This window comes from Lycorma delicatula, chromosome 12 (genome assembly GCF_047948215.1).
Source record: "Lycorma delicatula isolate Av1 chromosome 12, ASM4794821v1, whole genome shotgun sequence".
Taxonomy (NCBI): Eukaryota; Metazoa; Arthropoda; class Insecta; order Hemiptera; family Fulgoridae; genus Lycorma; species Lycorma delicatula.
The window spans coordinates 54,547,314-54,566,287 of NC_134466.1; the positions used below are offsets into that span (position 1 = coordinate 54,547,314).

The 18,974-nt window shown below is 35.8% G+C and overlaps 1 long non-coding RNA gene across 1 annotated transcript in view; it reads right to left on the reverse strand.

Annotated features, from left to right (window-relative positions):
• Positions 1-17,829, reverse strand: part of LOC142333062 (uncharacterized) — a 64,180-nt gene extending 46,351 nt beyond the window's left edge. The window contains exon 1 of the long non-coding RNA XR_012758507.1: positions 17,587-17,829. This is a non-coding gene — a long non-coding RNA (uncharacterized LOC142333062). The remainder of the gene's footprint in view (positions 1-17,586) is intronic.
• Positions 17,830-18,974: the final 1,145 nt, after the last annotated feature.

Here is an 18,974-nt window from a genome sequence, read left to right on the forward strand (position 1 = left end):
CCACCTACCGGCTATATACCGGCAAGGCAGGTCGGCCTACCGGTTAGCTCTTTTTGAGAGTTCTTTATCAATATTGCCCCCTTGGGGACCCAAAAGGGCAATACTAATACACCACATTATTACACCACGCCAGACCCAGTTCGCCGCGACGCGGTACCGGGTCCCTTCAGTATTCAGTGTGCTGTTGCCTGACTGTTGCCCGTGGAGTCCTTGGTCGCTCATCAGTGCCAACACACCGCAGCATGCTGGACCTCACCAGCAAGGCTGTCCACCCAGCCCTATTCTAGCCAACACCTTGTCTTCTCTCATCGGAGTATTTCTGTAGAACAACTTGTCTAACAAAACTAGCAAAATTATTCCAGTTTGACTCGCTTCTTAGCATGTAGTCTATTGTTGTCTCTGGAGTTATACCTGTGAGTGCCTTACTATGTCTAAGTATGTCCCACCTATTGCGCTCAAAAAAGGTGTGCTCAGCATCATCTATCTCGTTGCAGTAGTTGCAAATTGGCTCTTCTCTCTTGCCTATTTTGTGCAGGTAGTTATTGAAGGAACCGTGTCCTGTAAAAAACTGCGATAGGTGATGATCAACCTCACCAAATCTTCTCGACAACCATGGCTTGATGTTGGGGATGAGGGTTCTCGTCCATCGACCCACAGCTTCCTGCGACCATCTTTCCTGCCAGATATTATAAACGGCATCCCTGACCTCTTGTTCTGGCTTGCCTTGTGCCCTCTCCACCCTCTTTTTTGCGATTAGGTCAATAGGAGGTGTACCCGATAACACGCACAGGGCGGCATAGGACACTGTCCTGTATGCGGACACAACACGTAGGAGCACACACCTGTGCGTCCTCGCCAGTCTCTCTTTGTTGCGCCTGATGGCGATAGAGCGCCACCAGGCCGGAACGGCATACATAAGCGAAGACACGACGGTGGTCGCCAGTAAACGGCGCTTTGAGGCCCGAGGGGCATTCTGCGATGACATAATGATGTTTAGACTTTTTATCATCCTTTCTGCCTTGTTGCATACATTGACTATGTGCTCGGTGTATCTACCGTTTTTCTGGAGGATAACTCCTAAGTACTTGATGTTATTCGCTTCTTCTATAGCATGACCGTTGATGGAAATATTGAACGGTTCTAGCACTCTTCTACCCGTAAAGGCAATACACCGGCATTTTTCCGTAGACAGTTGCAGACCCCTGGACCTCAACCACTCCTGTATAGTGTCGATGGCCGCATACACCCTCTCCCGCACCTCCAAGACCGTCCTTCCCTCTACGAGGACTGCAAGGTCATCTGCATAAGCCAGCACCTGGACGCCGACAGGAAACTCCTTCTGAAGGAGTTCATCTATAATCACCAGCCACAACAACGGCCCCAGAACAGAGCCCTGCGGAACTCCACCGTGCATTTGAAAATGTACTGTTTCTTCCTGTGCTTCCACCAGACATCCTCTGTTGGACAAGTAACATTCAATTTGCCTACGCAGGTACGGGCTGAGGCCCCTAGCCGCAATTGCGTCAAATCTAATTCAGCCTGGTTTCGCCAATTGACACGGAGATCCAGCGCCGACCCGGTAATATCGAGCCGACCGTTAGTCTCCGTGCGTATCAGCTCATATTTTGAACAAACGCAGCTCATCATCCAATTGTCCGCACTGCAGACACATTCCTGAATTCACCAGGCCGAACCTCTGCAGTTTGTCCCGAAAAGCACCATGCTCCGAAAGATATTGCGTCACGTACTTATTCAGGTGTACCCAAAAGACGCCCTGAAAAATAACATCAGGAAAAAGACCATGTGTATAATTTTCGCCCTCGGCCTCATCTCATCTGGCTTGCCACAAAGCATTACTATGTTGTTCGATTTCCCGGACTTGTCAGAAGTTAATTCACCAACTTCTTGGTTACATAACGCTGTTACAGCTCTGACGCAAGTCTATCGGTTTCACGCTTGTAATCACCAAGATTTCTTCACGTGAAATAGTACAATAGCCACCCGCTACCTTTAAAAGTATAAGGCGTTGAGCCCTCAAAAATATATCCCGATAGCTTTTTTAAACTTTAGCCTATCCGCCCAAATAGGCGCCGAATATAGCATAATTGCCTCGTAGACGCCCTTAAAAGGATACACTCTCTGCCAAGTCCTTCAATTCCAAAGATTCCAGATCCCGATCCGAAATTCGAATTCTGCCCGAAAGAAAGTCAATAAATCTCCTCCTGTCCGCTTGCCTGTACAGGAAACGACCCTGCTGAACTGGAACGACACATCGGTAGCGCTCATTCGAACCACCAACAATTTCATAAATCAATCGACGATCGCTCGAGCAATCATCCACCACCTTCCAGTTACAGACATTGGCAGGAATAAATCCACCAACGGTAACATCGATGTTTGTTCCACCACCTCAACCCCGTAGAGGGAAGACACCCACCTTGTGACGTTACCGGTCACTACACCACCCCCTCCGTTCCGAGCCCTGAGGGGCTTTACCGGAGGTCGTCTTTACAGCCTCTAACTGATTACATTTCAGTTATCAGCCATTTACCGGCCTCGGTCAGGATGTCACATCGGTGGCATCCCGACCGAAGCCACATGTTCGTCCCACTATTCAGCGTTACTATTTTATTGCGAGGTAAGATGGTTATCACGTGGGAAATGTTTGCAACGTGTTTATAATTTAAAAGATGAAATCGCCGTTTTTCTAGATGAGGAAAACCTACCGGAAGCCGAGAAGTTTCAAGATGGTTTATTTGTGATGGAATTGAGCTACTTGGTCGACATATTCGAGAAATTAAATACCTTCAACTCCAAAGACCAAATATACATATGTTAGAAACGAGTGATAAAGTTAATACTTTTTGTAGAAAATAGAATTGTGGTGCAGAAATTTAAAACAAAAAAAACCTAGAAATGTTTACAAATCTGTTAAAACTTACAAGGCTGAAGAACAACATAAACCATTGAAAATCATTTAGCCATGCCGGCAAAAACGTTTAAAAAGTATTTTCTTTCTGACGACAGCTTGGTAGCAAATTACAAGCGGGTTAGGGATCCATTTCAAAATACTCCCGAAGGGTTCTCAACTCCCGAAGAATAAATCTTCACATACTTCACGGCAAGTGACAAAATCAAAGACAATTTAGTAATAAATCACTCTGAATTTTAGGCAGGGGGTGGATGATGAGTTTTGTGCACTAAAGACAAGAGCATTTTGTATATCATTACCACTTTCAACATCCTACCTTTGACCGGATTTTCTGCGGTGGCTGCTTTGAAAATAGATATCAGCTAAATATAGAAAAAGAACTCAAGAGTGTTTGTTTCTAATATTAAGCCTTCCTTTGAAAAACTTTGCTCTGCACGACAGGCCCAAGGGAGTGACTAATTAGTCACTATTATTAGTCATTATACTTGCTTTTAATTTAGTATTGATAAGTTAATTACTAAATACATTGTGCAATACTGATACAATCCTATTTATAACTGTATTATATCATTGTAATTGTGTATTTTATTATTTATTATGTCAGAATGTATTTTGTTTTGCTTTCCTTTCAGTAAATCAATAAATTTTTTCAATTTTTTTTTTCGATATGGAATGGAATGAAATGCAAAGTTGGCGGGAGTTTATTACTCCCTACTTTATCGCAGAACCTGGACAGAGTCCCTTGCTACTGGGTGATTCTATCGGGTGTGTTTTTAAGGTTTATTCTTTGTTAGCGGGTCTAATTTTTCAAGTTTTCTTTATTATTATTTAGTATTTTAAGACGGATTTCATTGCATTCCAATCCGTTGTTCAACCAGCGTTATCGAACCCATTTCATGGGCCGACCGCGGAAGGCTAGGCTTATAAAGCCTGTCCTCCCGACGTAATTCCCCTTCAGACCGTCCACTGAAGTCCTTTCGGTGCTAACGCTTAATAGGCTAGCAGGAATACGCCACAACGGGGCACTAGCTATAAGGAGGGAGCAATGTGTCCCCTTTTCCGGAGGAGTCGCAATTGCTGGGTTATTTTATCTTACTTGTAAGTTTTGAAAAGGAGAGGTTGTGTAGAAGCTCTTCATCCGCTTCTGGTATGTCTGCCCTTCAGGACGCATCTCTGCTGGGCTCTGTTCCGGACTCCAGTCCGTGATGTTGAGACGAGTGGTGGGTCTTCCTTCTTCTTCATCTTCTTCTTCTCCCTCTTCTTTTCCGATATGCTCGCGCCTCCCTAGGAGGACGTGCCAACAGGTTGAGAAACACTGCTATAACACCATTATGGCAATTAACACATATATAGATTGAAAGAGTAAAAAGTATAAAAATGTATAAAATTTTAGTTTTTATGGTTGTAGAATTGAAGGATTTTTTTTCAAGGTTATTTATCATTTCAAATTATATTTTTCAATTGTACTATTTTACGATAAGTTAAGAAAAACTGCACGTATTATTACTTGTATTATACTTGTAGAATAATCACACATGTATAATGTGATATTATTTGAACGCCCATTATGTGGATTGACCTTCGAAAGGCCGAATCCAGATTATCAAAAATCCGGATAATTGAAAAACTGAAAAAGGTTTATCGTACGTACTGGTATTCTTTGAAAAATATACACTTTGATTTGCCAATCAGCATAAGATTTAATCGGTGTTTCCAGTTTAGTTTACCTTTTTTTCCTGTTTAGCCTCCAGGAACCACCGTCAGGTATTACTTCACAGGATGAATGAGCATGACATCTCATACATGTAAGTGAAGTGTAGTCGCAGGTCGACCATTCCTGCGACCATTCCATTCTCATTGGATATCAAGAATGCGTTTGGCTCCATTAAATGGAGCCATATACATAGAGCGCTATTAGCAAAAAATGTTAGTCCATATTGAGGAGGCAAGTAATGAGATGATACCTCTCTGATAGAACATGCAAGGTGGCAACGTAAGAAGGAGAAATGGAGATAGATATACACGGTGGCGTGCCCCAGGGCTCAGTTTTAGCTCCATTATTATGGGTCTTAACGTTTGATGAGATCTTAAATCTAGACTATCCTGCTGGGGTTGAAGTTATGGCCTATGCCGACGATTTGGTGGTCTTGGCGAGTGACAGGCATGAATTGGAGGCTCAAGAAAAGGCCAATTTGGCATTGCAGATAATAAATGGTTGGCTATGTGAAAAGAATCTAACGATAAATACTGGTAAATGTAATTTTATTACATTTACTGGCAGAAGGATCATCGAACGGCTAAATATCAAGGTAAATGAACAAGTAATAGCAGAAACAGATAGATTAAAGTACTTGGGGGTCACCTTTCAGAGAAATGGTGCATTTACGGAACACGAGGTTTGCAATAGGACTGATAACGTGACTAAATCTCTTAATATTATTACGACTTCTCAAAGAGCACCTAAAGCGTCTAAAAGGAGGGTTGTTGCGTCCTCGGTTATGTCGTCGATATTATATGCTGTCCCGGTATGGTGGCCTTCAGTACGGATAAAGAGAACTTGGCACGCTTAGTTAGGACCCATAGGAGACTGTTGCTTGACGTGGTTTCCGCGTACAGGACAGTCTCCTATGAGGCGTTATGCGTTTTATCAGGAGCGCCTCCGATCGACCTTATGGCTCATTTCAGAGTCGAAAGAGATCAAGGTGAAGTTCATGAAGCGAGGCATAGGCTAATAGAGAGATGGCAGGAGAGATGGAGCACAGCAGCCCTGGAGACAGGGCCAGAAGGCTAATCCCCAATCTAAGGAACTGGATACATAAAAAACACGGTGAAATAAACTTTTACACGTCACAGTATTTTACAGGACACGGTAGTTTTAATTACTATCTGCATAGAGTCGGTAGAAGGGAAACTGCAGCCTGTATGTACTGTGACTGTGATGATGATGTCGAACATACTTTCACTGTATGTCATAAGCGGAGGGAAGGGACAGACGGTATTGACCTGTCATCTGATGGAACTGGCAGACTAATCAATAGCATGTTAAACAGTGAAGAAACTTGGATAAAAGTTGAGTTGGTCATCAAAAGAATACGTATGCAGAAAAACAACGATGAGAGGAGACTAGGATTTTAAACTTTAGCATAGGGCAGGGTGGACAGCCTCAGTGGTGAGGGCTGACATGCCGAGGTGTGTCGGTTCCGATGATCCACTGGGGACTCTTAAGGGTTTTTCGTTAGGTTAATATCAAGATCTGAAAAGACCCAATCGCCACGTCACAATACATGGTATTGACGTAGCGATATACGGATGGGGCAAAAGAACTGACCGGTGGGCCGACCTGCCATGCCGGACTTATAGCCGGTAGGTGGGAAGGCCCATTAGAGTAGAACAAGCACTCCCCTGGGTGGCGCAATACCAACCAGTCGGACCGGCCCAGGGGAGTAGAGTTCAAAAAAAAAGGTCGACCATTCCTGAGATGTGTGGTTAATTGAAACCCAACCACCACAGAACAGCGGTATCCGCGATCTAGTATTCAAATCCGTGTAAAAATAACTGACTTTACTAGGATTTGAACGTTGGAACTCTCGACTTCGAAATCAGCACTAGACCAACCCGGTGGGTAGTTTACCCTACCTTACTACCTACTACCAACGAACGCCACATGATCTTTACACATTTTGTCGCCTGAAGCCTCCTTTCAGGAAGACTTTTCTATCAAACCCCATTACGTTGACTTTATAAACAAAGCAATCATCATAATCTTTAAAAAAATCATCACATTGTCGATTTAATTTATTTTCTGCCGGGACGATTACTTTTTTTTTGGAGGAGAAAAACGCTTTCGCGTTATCATCGTCCGGGTCAAAATAATAACAAAAGGCTCCTTGTCCGATATTAAAATATTAATAAAATAGAGCTAAAATTATGATGAAAAATCTTAAGATAATAATAGGAATAAAACTGTCATAGTAAAAGAAACGCAACGATTAGGATAATTATATGTAACGTGAATAACAAAATAAAATTGTCAAAAGTAACACTACCCGGTCTAGAACATTCTTGTCATTTACTAGAACGAGCCGTACGTTCCTCGGCAACTTAAATTTGCGATGTAAGGCCAAGGATGTCGTACAGAGTCAAGCGGCATTCGCATCCGACGCACAGCGGTCGCCCTCATCGGATATCAGGTATCCATGAGTAGCTCCGGTATGTTCTAATCGCAACAGGCACAGGATAACTTCCTCTCAACGAATTGTTCTGCGTAAAGAGTCCCATGATAGCACCGTATCTTTGATATGTCAAAGTTTATTATCCGCTGTAGAGATCCTTGCCACCTTCTTCGAAGTGTATGTTTAATGGAATTAATAAAATCTGTACTTGTAACTCGAGTGGAGAAGAACGGTTGGCTACATGCTTTTTTAGCAGCGGAATCCGCACGTTCGTTACTCAGGATTCCCACATGGCTAGGGACCCAGCAGAAATTCACTTGCTATTATGACGATTCAATTCAGCGATTGTATTATGTATTTCGGTGACAAAAGGGTGTCTGCAATAAAAATCCTCTTAAGCTTTTTTTTTTTTTTTTTAAACCTCCGGATCCACTGTTAGGCATTCTTCAGACGATGAGATGAATGATTTGTAGCGTGTGTGAAAATGCCATGCCTGACCGGGATTCGAACCCGGGACCTCCGGATGAAAGGCCGAGACGCTACCACTCGCGCCACAGAGGCCGGCATCCTCTAAAGCTTGGACAGCACTATACGAATCACTAAAGATAAGGATGTGATGATGATATTTTGATTTAATGATATTCAAGGAACCCATCGGGTTGGTCTAGTGGTTAACGCGTCTTCCCAAATCAGCTGATTTGGAAGTCCAGAGTTATACAGCGTTCAAGTCCTAGTAAAGCCAGTTATTTTTACATGGATTTGAATACTAGATCGTGGATACCGGTGTTCTTTGGTGGTTGGGCTTCAATTAACCACACATCTCAAGAATGGTCGAACTGAGAATGTACAAGACTACACTTCATTTACACTCATACATATCATCCTCATTCATCCTCTGAAAAATTATCTAAACGGTAGTTACCGGAGGCTAAACAGGAAAAAGAAAAAGAATGATATTCAAGGCCATTTTGTTGGCGTACAGTTCAGCATTGTAGATATTTGTAATACCAGCTAGACTAAGGAAGTTTACTAATAATTTTTTCCTTAAATTTCAAGTTATCAAATTATATGATGCTAATTAAAATTGTGAAGTCAAATTCATGAGAAACCATTTAATTTATCATTAAAAATGGTTTACTCCATTAGAATTGTTCAGAAATTTGACAAGGGATCGCTTTTAAACAATCACACCAGAAAAGAGCTCGATCCATCCCTTCGTTTGAGATACTTTCTTCACTGTCTTCATGGAAAAACTTCGTTTTTCTTTTCCAAGTTGCGACATTAATTCATAATGTGATGTTTCTATTTTTCTTAATGTCTGAAATAGATGATGTATCTATGCCATATTAATTTGCTAAAGATTTACCAGATAAACTATTTTTCTAAAATTTCTACTTTTTTTCATGAATAAAAAACTCATTTACATGCAGACAATGTTAACGAACCCTAAACTTACGAGCACGTATGTTCAGAGCAATATAATTAAATTAATTATGCATACAAAACTGTTAAGATTAGTGAGGTTAAATGATACAGACTTAAAATATCCCAAGGAGTAAAACTATGTGATTTCATCATCACCTAATGAAGATTACGCATCCTATCCAGCAAAAAGTTATGAAACTTAGATAACGCATAGAATGCAGTAATTAGATATGTATTTGTTTTGAATTACTGAACATGTACTGCAGAATAAAAACAGACATCGTAACACATGCTTGACCAATTAATGTGTTTCAGTCTTTTCACAAATTAATTGTATACAATTTAAATTAATTATAAGATTTTAAAACTGTGTGTTAATGCACACAACTTTAAATTAGATTTTATGAAGAAAAGAAGGCCTAGCTTTCCTAGCAGGCACCTCCCCTGCACTACACTCGATTAGTTTAAGAACTATCCTGTTGTAAATAAACCGCATAGCATTGTAATGGACTGTCTTGAAAGTTATGCATACAAATTATATGTTTTGATGTTTTATTTTGATTTATGATCTAATTTATGTTTAATATTTTCATTTGGCATCGACTGAATTAAATTATTTATGAATAATTACATGGCAACTACATTTAAAGTTACCAAAAACGATACGAAAATAAGGTTTTAAATAAATACCGGTGAGGATTAACATATTGAGTCACCTGATATATTACTGCACTAACACAATCACAAACAATGTAGTAAAATCTCCACTAAAAACAACAGCTAGAACAGTTGTTACACTGAACGTTCTAAAATTTGACTTTTTTTATGATACCCGAGTGGAAAATAAAATTGTTGAACAGTTTCACAAGTATAGAGAGTTGCTTGTGGAACTGTTCACCTCCTAGCAGTCAACAAGCCAATAAATAATTAGCCTGGTGGCTGATTATTTATTAAACATGCTGCTAAAAATAAAACCAGATGATCCACATATCATGGTGCTTCCTGAAGAAGAGATATATATATATAAGGAAAAGCGAGATATCTGGAAAGAATGGTTCGACCTGCACTGGAACTGTTTCCGATAGGATTAGAACAATTTGAAATCTTGCAAGAGCCTATTTTATTGTATTGTATATGATTTTAATGAAGTAAAGAAGATAAAAATCAGGAAATCTAAACCAACAAATGTCCAAATAAAACTAATTAATTTATTAAAAATGTAACATATTTTCTTCTATTTTAAAAATCTTATATAAAAACATGTCAATCATTTTACAATAAACAAATATTGAAATCAATCTGATTAAAATATATATACATAAATTAAAAAGAAAAAGCATTTCGAAAACAAAATATGAAGAAAAAAGAAAAACAGTTGATTTTTATATAAACAATTGTTATTTTACCTGTTAAAAAAAATAATAAAAAGTAAGATTATATAAAAGTGCAGTACGCATTATTGTTGTTACTCATCAAAGTTTAGAAATTTCAGTCGATTCACAGAGTAAGGGCAGATTTTTGAACGTGCAGGAAGGCATGAGACAAAATATCAAAATTAACATATGCAAACACACATAAGAACGCAGATGCATCTACGTTGAATGGTGATTGAAAAAAAATGTGCTATTATCAGGAAGAATTAACAACGGACTGCATTTGAAATATCAAAAGTAGATTTGTAAACTCTTGTGTCACATTATCAACCTAAAAATTAAATGTGTACGACATTGGAAAATTTGTGCTGTAGCTGCCAACCAAGAAACAAAAACACAATGTTGCTTGTCGCAAATTTTTTGGGCAAGTGAAATGGCAACAGAAACTTACATAACATGTGATAAGATATGGTATACAGTTATTACCTAATAACTAAAGCAGAATTTTTTGTAGAGTTGGGAAAATCATTACGTCGACCAAAAAATAGTGAGGTTTGTTCATCGGCTCATCAGACAACAAATTGTCTTATTTAATAATAATGTAGAGTTTGTGACAGACAATTAGAAAGAAATGGCTGAAGGTATGAAACAGCAATTGATGGGTGATTTACCTACTCACGTGCTGTTCCTTATTAATGAGTTTTTTGGACAAAATACATTAGCACCTGTTACTTTTCAACCCTCCTACTTCCAAAATTTGCTCCTGTAGACTTTTTTCTTTGCAAACTAAAATCAACTTTGAAAGGCTGCCATTATAAAAACGATCCAAGAGATTAAATAAGTGGTACGAAGCCTAGAGCACAAATGTATTCCAAAAAGTTTTCCAACAGTAAAAAAAAAACAGTGTATTATAGTGGAGGCATGTACTCTAAAAGATATTTTTTTCCTCGGCAAAAATTCTTCATCATTATCATCACCTGGTTAAAAGACAGAATCCATAATAATGTTTTACATACCAAATAAATCTTTTTTTAAATAAAATTTTTTATCTTTATACAGTCCTAAAGAAACACAAAAATTATAGTATACGCAAAAGAGATGACTGAAAATATTGTTATCTAGTGTCTATGTTGAAATTAAAAGATTAGTACAGGTTAGAAAGAATAACATTAAACTAAACAGAGGATCTAAAAGAATAAAAGATTTCTAATGCTGTTTATAGAAACTTGTAAATAGATAATGAAATAAAAACTAAAATATATTGTTTTTTTTTAATAGCTGAAAACAAAATAACTAAAATTACTCTGATTAACAGTTTAAATGAATGTGAAATTAGATTGCAAGTTGATATAAATAGCCACAATGGATTTAAGTTATGTTAGCCATCTGATACAACCCACCGGCTTTGTCTAGTGGTGAATGCGTCTTCCCAAATCAGCTGATTTGGAAGTCGAGAGTTCCAGCGTTCAAGTCTGAGCGTTTAGTCAGTTATTTTTACACGGATTTGAATACTAGATTGTGGATACCGGTGTTCTTTGGTGGTTGGGTTTCATCTCAGGAACGGTCGAACTGAGACTGTACAAGACTACACTTCATTTACAGTCATACATTTCATCTTGTGAACTATTATTTGAAAGGTAATTTTAAATAATATATATTTTAAAAATATATATACAATTTTTAATATATATTTTAATAATATATATATATTTTTTTTAATTAACATATATTTGTTTTTAAATCCTTCATCAGTATGATAGCAACTGTCTGATATTTTAAAATCACTTCTGTTAAGACTTCTAGTAGGGCTGTATCTTTTAAAGTTAACTTCAGATGTAAACTTTTTGAGGTTAAATCTAACATAAATTTATTTTACTAGTTAAGGTAGACTCCAAAGAAGATAACTGTAAAAAGTTTTAAGTGTAGTATAAGATACAGAAACTAAAAAAAAAATTCACATGAAAAAACTTCTTGAATAAAAACAAAAACAGGAAAAAGGATAACTTTAAGTGACATTAAGAAGACTAAAAAAAAAAAAAAAATCACAAAAAAAATTGAAAACACCAGGAAAAACTATAATAATAAGAGGATTTTATAAACTAAACAAGTTTAATTTAATCTAACTAAAAGAAAACAGAAATGATATAACGATAATGATATGGCAGGGTGCAATGAAAATATAGTCCTGATCCTGAAATTTGTTGTGCGACATGGCCCCTATCCTGAAAATTGTTTTTTTTTTTATTTTGGATGATTATAATTAAATACGTGAAAATGTACAAATTAATTAGTGAGACTAACAGTTATTTTTAATCGCTGTATAAAATTAAAAAAATAAAAAACCATTAGTTAATAAAATATTTTTAAATCAATCACTATTATTTTTGTTATAATTAGTATTACTGATGTCAATGAAAACCATTTTACTTTATGCATTGTTAAGTCTATTACATAAAATTAACTCAACATTCTTTACAGCATCTTCACAGGAATTCAATTAATTTTTAGTCTGCTTCAACGTTTTCACTTCTGAATGCCTGAGTTGAAACGATTTGCGTTAAAATGCCAGGAGATCTAGCTGGCTATCTCATTTTCTCATAATAGGAGATAACATGTTTACAAAAAGAAGAGTTCTGTAAAAACAATACTGGGCACTCATATGATGTGGCTTATAGTAAAGAAAAATTGTACTGGATGAAAGTAAGTTCAGAACTCAAATGGTATATTTTATGAGTGAACATAACATGCTTTACTGACAGCGACAACCTTTTTAAAAACATAACACCTTATAATATCACAGAAAAAGCTCATGCACCATGAAATAACTTCAAAATTAAGTGGTCTCATATGAAGTGTCACTATTTTTGTGGAAGACCATTTACTGTTTCATTGATTAGTTTTAATATTTTTTGTAATTAAGTTTTTATTATACAGTTAATAGCATTAAGTTTTTTTTTTATTTAACCTCCAGGACCACCATTAGGTATTGCTTCAGAGGATGAGATAAATGATTTGTGGATTTGTGAAAATGCCATGCCTGACTGGGATTCGAATCCAGAACCTCCAAATGAAAAGCCAAGATGCTACCACTCATGCCACACAGGCCATCTTTTATTATATATTAAATTTTATTAATTAAAAAAATCTGAGAAATTAAAACCGTTTACTAGTTCTTGATTTTCATTAATCACTGTAAAAACATCTTCCAAAAGTTACTAGCCTTACTACATAGCCTTATGATTATAATGGATTAGTAATTTGAATTTTTTAGGAGGGAATCTTTATGCAAAATGTACTGATCATTGATGTTAGACAACCTAACTAACACAGAATTTTTATTGCAAATACACAGCACTACTTCTGATAAGTCATTTCTTTTTTTTTCAGTCATTTCAGAAAATAAGAGAGGAATTATGATAGAAAAACATTATATACATTTCAAACGAGTAAATTATTTAATACAAATGAAAATTTACAGATGAGAAGACCACTTATTTTTCAGTCATTTCTTTTATGTTTTGTCAACGTGGAAAATTTTTTTCAGCAACCTCACTTTTTATTTTTACTCAAATCGGATCAAATTCAGGATGGTACAGTAGCAATCTTAATATGTTGTAACCATTATCCTCCTATATTTTATGGAGGTAGTACTTTTTGTAACAGACCTTATTTATTGGAACTAACAGATACAAATCAGTTTTTAACACATCTAAAATATTGGGTGAATAAGTAACTCATCTGAAAAAAATAATTGGTCTTCTCATCTCTAAATTTTCATCAGTTTTAAATAATTTACTCATTTGAAAAGTATACAGTACTTTTCTGTTATAATTTCCCCTTATTTTCAGTCAATTTCCATCTGTACCCCATACTCCTCAGAATTTTTCCTAAAATTTCATGTGTTCAATTTATCTGCAGATCCGGATATTCTGTTCTGAAAATTGTAAATAACATCTTTAATGTTACCACTGTTTTATGCTCTAAATGAAGATTATATATAATATTTCTCATTACACATCATTGAAAGTTATTAATTCTTTTAGGAGATCTCCCAGGCATGCTTTCTCTTATAACTTTACCCAACATACAGACAGACATGCCTCAAAGTTCAGTTATGTAACCTATAATTTCTGAACGTATCTTATCTGGATTATTTTTACCTATTTTGTTATGAACGTTCATCATTGTACATTTGTTTTAACATTTGTAAGCTATTTCTCATCATAATTCATGGCATTGCAAGGATTAAGTATGAATGTGGTGGTAGTATAAAAAGAACTGTTGGTGATAAGTGTTGAAAAACTCTATTAGAAGAATTCAGAAATGAAGAATGAAAATTTGAAAAATGTTGTTTAAAACGTAAAATAAGTTCACAAAATTAACAATTCTAAAAAGCAACTTGCTTCTTGCTACATATGTCATTCTGTCATAGTAGACCATCCTCTCCACTTTATAATTAATAGTGCTAACGCTACTTCAGACAAGCTAGGCAAAACTTCTGCACATCAGTGTTTACGCTTTCCAGACTTTGATAAATAAACCCACTGGGTTGGTCTAGTGGTGAACATGTCTTCCCAAATCAGCTGATTTGAAGTCGAAGTTCCAGCGTTCAAGTCCTAGTAAAGCCAGTTATTTTTACGCGGACTTGAATACTAGATCGTGGATATCGGTGTTCTTTAGTAATTGGGTTTCAATTAACCACACATCTCAGAAATGGTCGAACTGAGAATGTACAAGACTACACCTTCATTCACACTCATGCATATCATCCTCATTCATCCTCTGAAGTATTATCTGAACGGTAGTTACCGGAGGCTAAACAGGAAAAAGAAAAGAAAAGACTTTGATAAATAACACAAGTGGATGAGAGAATGGATACTCAGATCAAATGAAAATCACCAAAAGATTTTTGAAAGGAAGATGTGGGAAAATGTTTTGACTGGTTTGAGGGTGATGAATGAAAGTTCAAATATTAACTGTTGGAAAATTTAATAGAGGATTAAAAGATTGCTAAGATAGCTAAGTGGAACATGAATAACTTTGAATGAATCAAGGGTGTTGAAAAGTATACAAAGGGAAAGAGTTTATCAAAAGAGTTCAAAATACTCATATCAACCAGAAAAGAAGAGCAAGAAACTGGAGGATTTATATGTGGACAGCTTGGCTAGGGATGAGATAGGGCAGAAGCCAAGGCTCATGAAAAAGAAAGAAATGTACAGACAAGTAGAAAAGGTATTAATGAAGAACACAAAATAACCATGAAGAGACTGTTTTCTTGCTACCTGCAGCATTCTGTCACAGTACACTCTTTACTCCACTATTAACAGTGCCAACACTACTTAAGACACCCCATATAAAGAACTAAGTTTAGAATTATTGCACATCTCTGAGTTTATGCTTATTGAACTTTGACAAGCTGCAAATTTTGCATAAAAAAATGATGAGAGAAAATTCAAAGAAAGGAGGGAGTTTTAAAAAAGATATCCTCCTTTCTTAAATTTTTACAACTCCCATTTTTACCAGATACTTTTTCTTTTATCAGATATTCTTACTCAATTTTAGAAGGTAAAAGATATATTCAAACATTACATTTCATCTTATTCAAGTAAAACTTAAATTAGTTTTTACAGGTAAAAGGAGACCTGATTTTAAACCCAGACCTGCATAATCAACAGGAAGGAAACACAGACCTTAGACAGTTCCACAAGTACGAAGGATCACCACTCCATGAGACCCAACAAAGAAGGAGCTACCACTTCGCAACTAAAATGTTCAAGCATGATACTTACTGTACAGAAACCACAGCAGAGGTTAATCTGATCTCCAATCAACTCATTCACAAAAGACGGAATAGAAAGTAAAAAAGAGTGGAGAGAAGAAAGAAAACAAATAATCCACTATGGGACTGTTTCATACAGAGTTATATTGAAAACGTTTGCTCAGGACTCAAAATATATACAGGCTCATTTTGAAATAGCAAAACATAAGCATAATTTGAAAAAAAAATTATAATTTTTTTAATGCATTTCCCATTTTTTGTCCCTTGAAATTTCAAAATTTCTTTTATTAAGTCATCTGGATGACTAAAACAAAGAAATCATCTTGATCGATTTATCTCATAATCTCAACTTTCTATGACATTGGGAAGCACTTTTGGTAAAGAGATCAAGACAGAAGAGCTCTGCCAATTAATTACACATTGTATAAGATAGTCCTGCGAAAACTCCTTATAAATACAACAAAATAAATATAAAAATGTAGCAATCCACTTAAAGAGACATATTAAAATTATATAAAAATCATTAAACCATTTTTGAGAAATTTAGTTTTGAAATTTTGGAAAATAATATTTAATACTTTTCCATATTAGACTTCTTCAACTATCCTTTAATATAACTTGATTTTATAATCATCAGGAACGCTTTAAAAAATATATAAAAATATGCCCTTCATAAGCTAAAAACAATATTTTGTCTTTAATAGGGTGTTTCTAAAATGGTGGGCTGGCTATACTTTTTTGGATTCTATTTGTAAAAATAAACAAAAAATAATCTTAGGAAAAATGGCAATTTCACCTTCGTTCTCCCCCCGTCTGCCATTTTCTTATTTTTATATAAACATTTATATCTCAAGTTCAGATAGAGGAATCAAATTAATATTTTGTAAGTGTCTTTGTAATAAAGTATTAATTCAGTTTTTTTTTGTCTTCAGTCATTTGACTGGTTTGATGCAGCTCTCCAAGATTCCCTATCTAGTGCTAGTCGTTTCATTTCAGTATACCCTCTACATCCTACATCCCTAACAATTTGTTTTACATATTCCAAATGTGGCCTGCCTACACAATTAATTCAGTAATCAATACTTAATTAATCTTAAATACTTAAGTAATCAATACTCTGTAGTTATTTACACCATTTCCAATAATACTTTAGTCAGAAATGATCATTTACTTCATTTAATTTACTTAATTTTTTAAGCTTGAATTGTACTTCTATTTGACAAGACATAAATGGTGTCACCATTTATGTCTTGCTTTCAATGTTGTTAGAAGAAGATCCAAGCTTTCATAACATTTTAACATAGTAACATTCTATGATTTTTACTTATTTAAATCTGACTACAATACTTTTATTTTCAGATGAAACTTAAAACTCTTTCAAGACTAAGCTCATGCACCTATTTTAATCCCCCAGACTGACGCTTTTTCACTTTTTTCAAAAAATCATACTAAATTTATTCTTTAACCTTTATGTAACAGTTTTATATTAAATTAAAGCAGAGATCTTGGTGTTTATACTAAAATAATATTTAAAGCGCCTTAGGTTTTATGTTTATTTCAAAATTAATTTATTAAATAACGACATGTTTTTCCTATTTTTAAATAAACTAATAAGGAAAAAAATGATATCATAAAATTTATCATATAAACCCAGCATTATATATATATATAAATATAAAACTATAAACCAAAATTCATACTTACAAAAAAGGGTTTATATTCCTAGTATATGCTGCAAACTGAAATAAGTTGTTTTGAAACTTGTGTTGCGCCGTGGGGAAAACTAATGAAGTAAACTGGTGTTTAGACGTAGAGATTGATGACTTCCCTCATACAGAAAAGCTCAATACATCGGTCATAGAAAACCAAAACAAAATCGTTACAATTAAACTGAACTAAACCCACCTGGTTAGTGTGGTGGTGAATGCGTCTTCGCAAATCAGCTGATTTCGAAGTCGAGAGTTCCAACCTTCAAATCTTGGTAGAGGCAGTCAGTTTTATACGGATTTGAATACTAGATCGTGGATACCGGTGTCCTTTGGTAATTAGGTTTCAATTAACCACTCATCTCAGAAATGTCGACCTGAGAATGTACAAAAGTACACCTCACTTACACCCATACATATCATCCTCTGAAGTAATACCTGACGGAGATTCCCGAAGGCTAAACAGGAAAAATAATTAAATAGAACTACCAACTAGCGACACCAACGGAAACAAAACGAACCGTAATCGTTGATACTGAAGTCGGCAAACGACTAGCATACGGGAAACCCTGTGCAGAACATGGAATCCCGCGCCGCGCTGTATCCATCCGGTTGCCGACTGACCGATTAAAAATCGCGTCGTATCACGTATGTCTGTCGATGGATGTTTTAAATTTTACCAGTCTGAGCTAGCTGTTTTATTCTCCAGAGTGCTACTGCAACGGTAATCATATATCCGATCATAAAATCAGACATCTGAATTAGGTTTCGAAAGATCATTATTTATTATTATACGTTCAATTAATATGTCTGATTTAAATTGTATTTGTTCATTTAAAATGTTTACATTTGTGTGTGATTTTGTATCGGCATTCGAGTAAAAATCATGTTTCATCTTGGAACATATTAAAAACAAGAAAACTTACAAATAAACAATAAAAGACCAGCTTGACAAACTGGGTTTGACTCAAAAAAAAATATATAAATAAAAAAATTAAAAAAAAAAACGCTAAATGAATAATCAATTAAAGTGCACATCATTGACAACAAAGATTTATTGTTCTATTTTATATCTACAAAACTTAATTCACTTTTGTTGTATCTGATTGCACCATAAAATTAAACACTCTTAACAGCAATATATTTTTCTTTTCCCTGTTTAGCCTCCGGGAACCACCGTCAAGTATTACTTCAGAGGATGAATGAACATGATAGGTATGAGTGTAAGTGAAGTGTAGTCTTGTACAGCCTCAGGTCAATCATTCCTGAAATGTGTGATTAATTGAAACCCAACCACCGATTTGAATTGAACTCCGGTATCTGCGATCTAGTACTCAAATCCGTAAAAAAGTAACTGCCTTTACTAAGAATTGAACGTTAGAACTCTCGACTTCCAAATTAACTGATATGCGAAGACACGTACACCACTAGATCAATCCGGTTTTTTTTTAACCTCCGGTCAATTGTTAGGTATTTTTGCAGAGGATGAGATGTAGCCTGTGTGAAAATGCCATGCGTGACCGGGATTCGAACCCGGGACCTCCGGATGACAAGCCGAGACGCTACCACTGGCGTCACGAAGGCCGG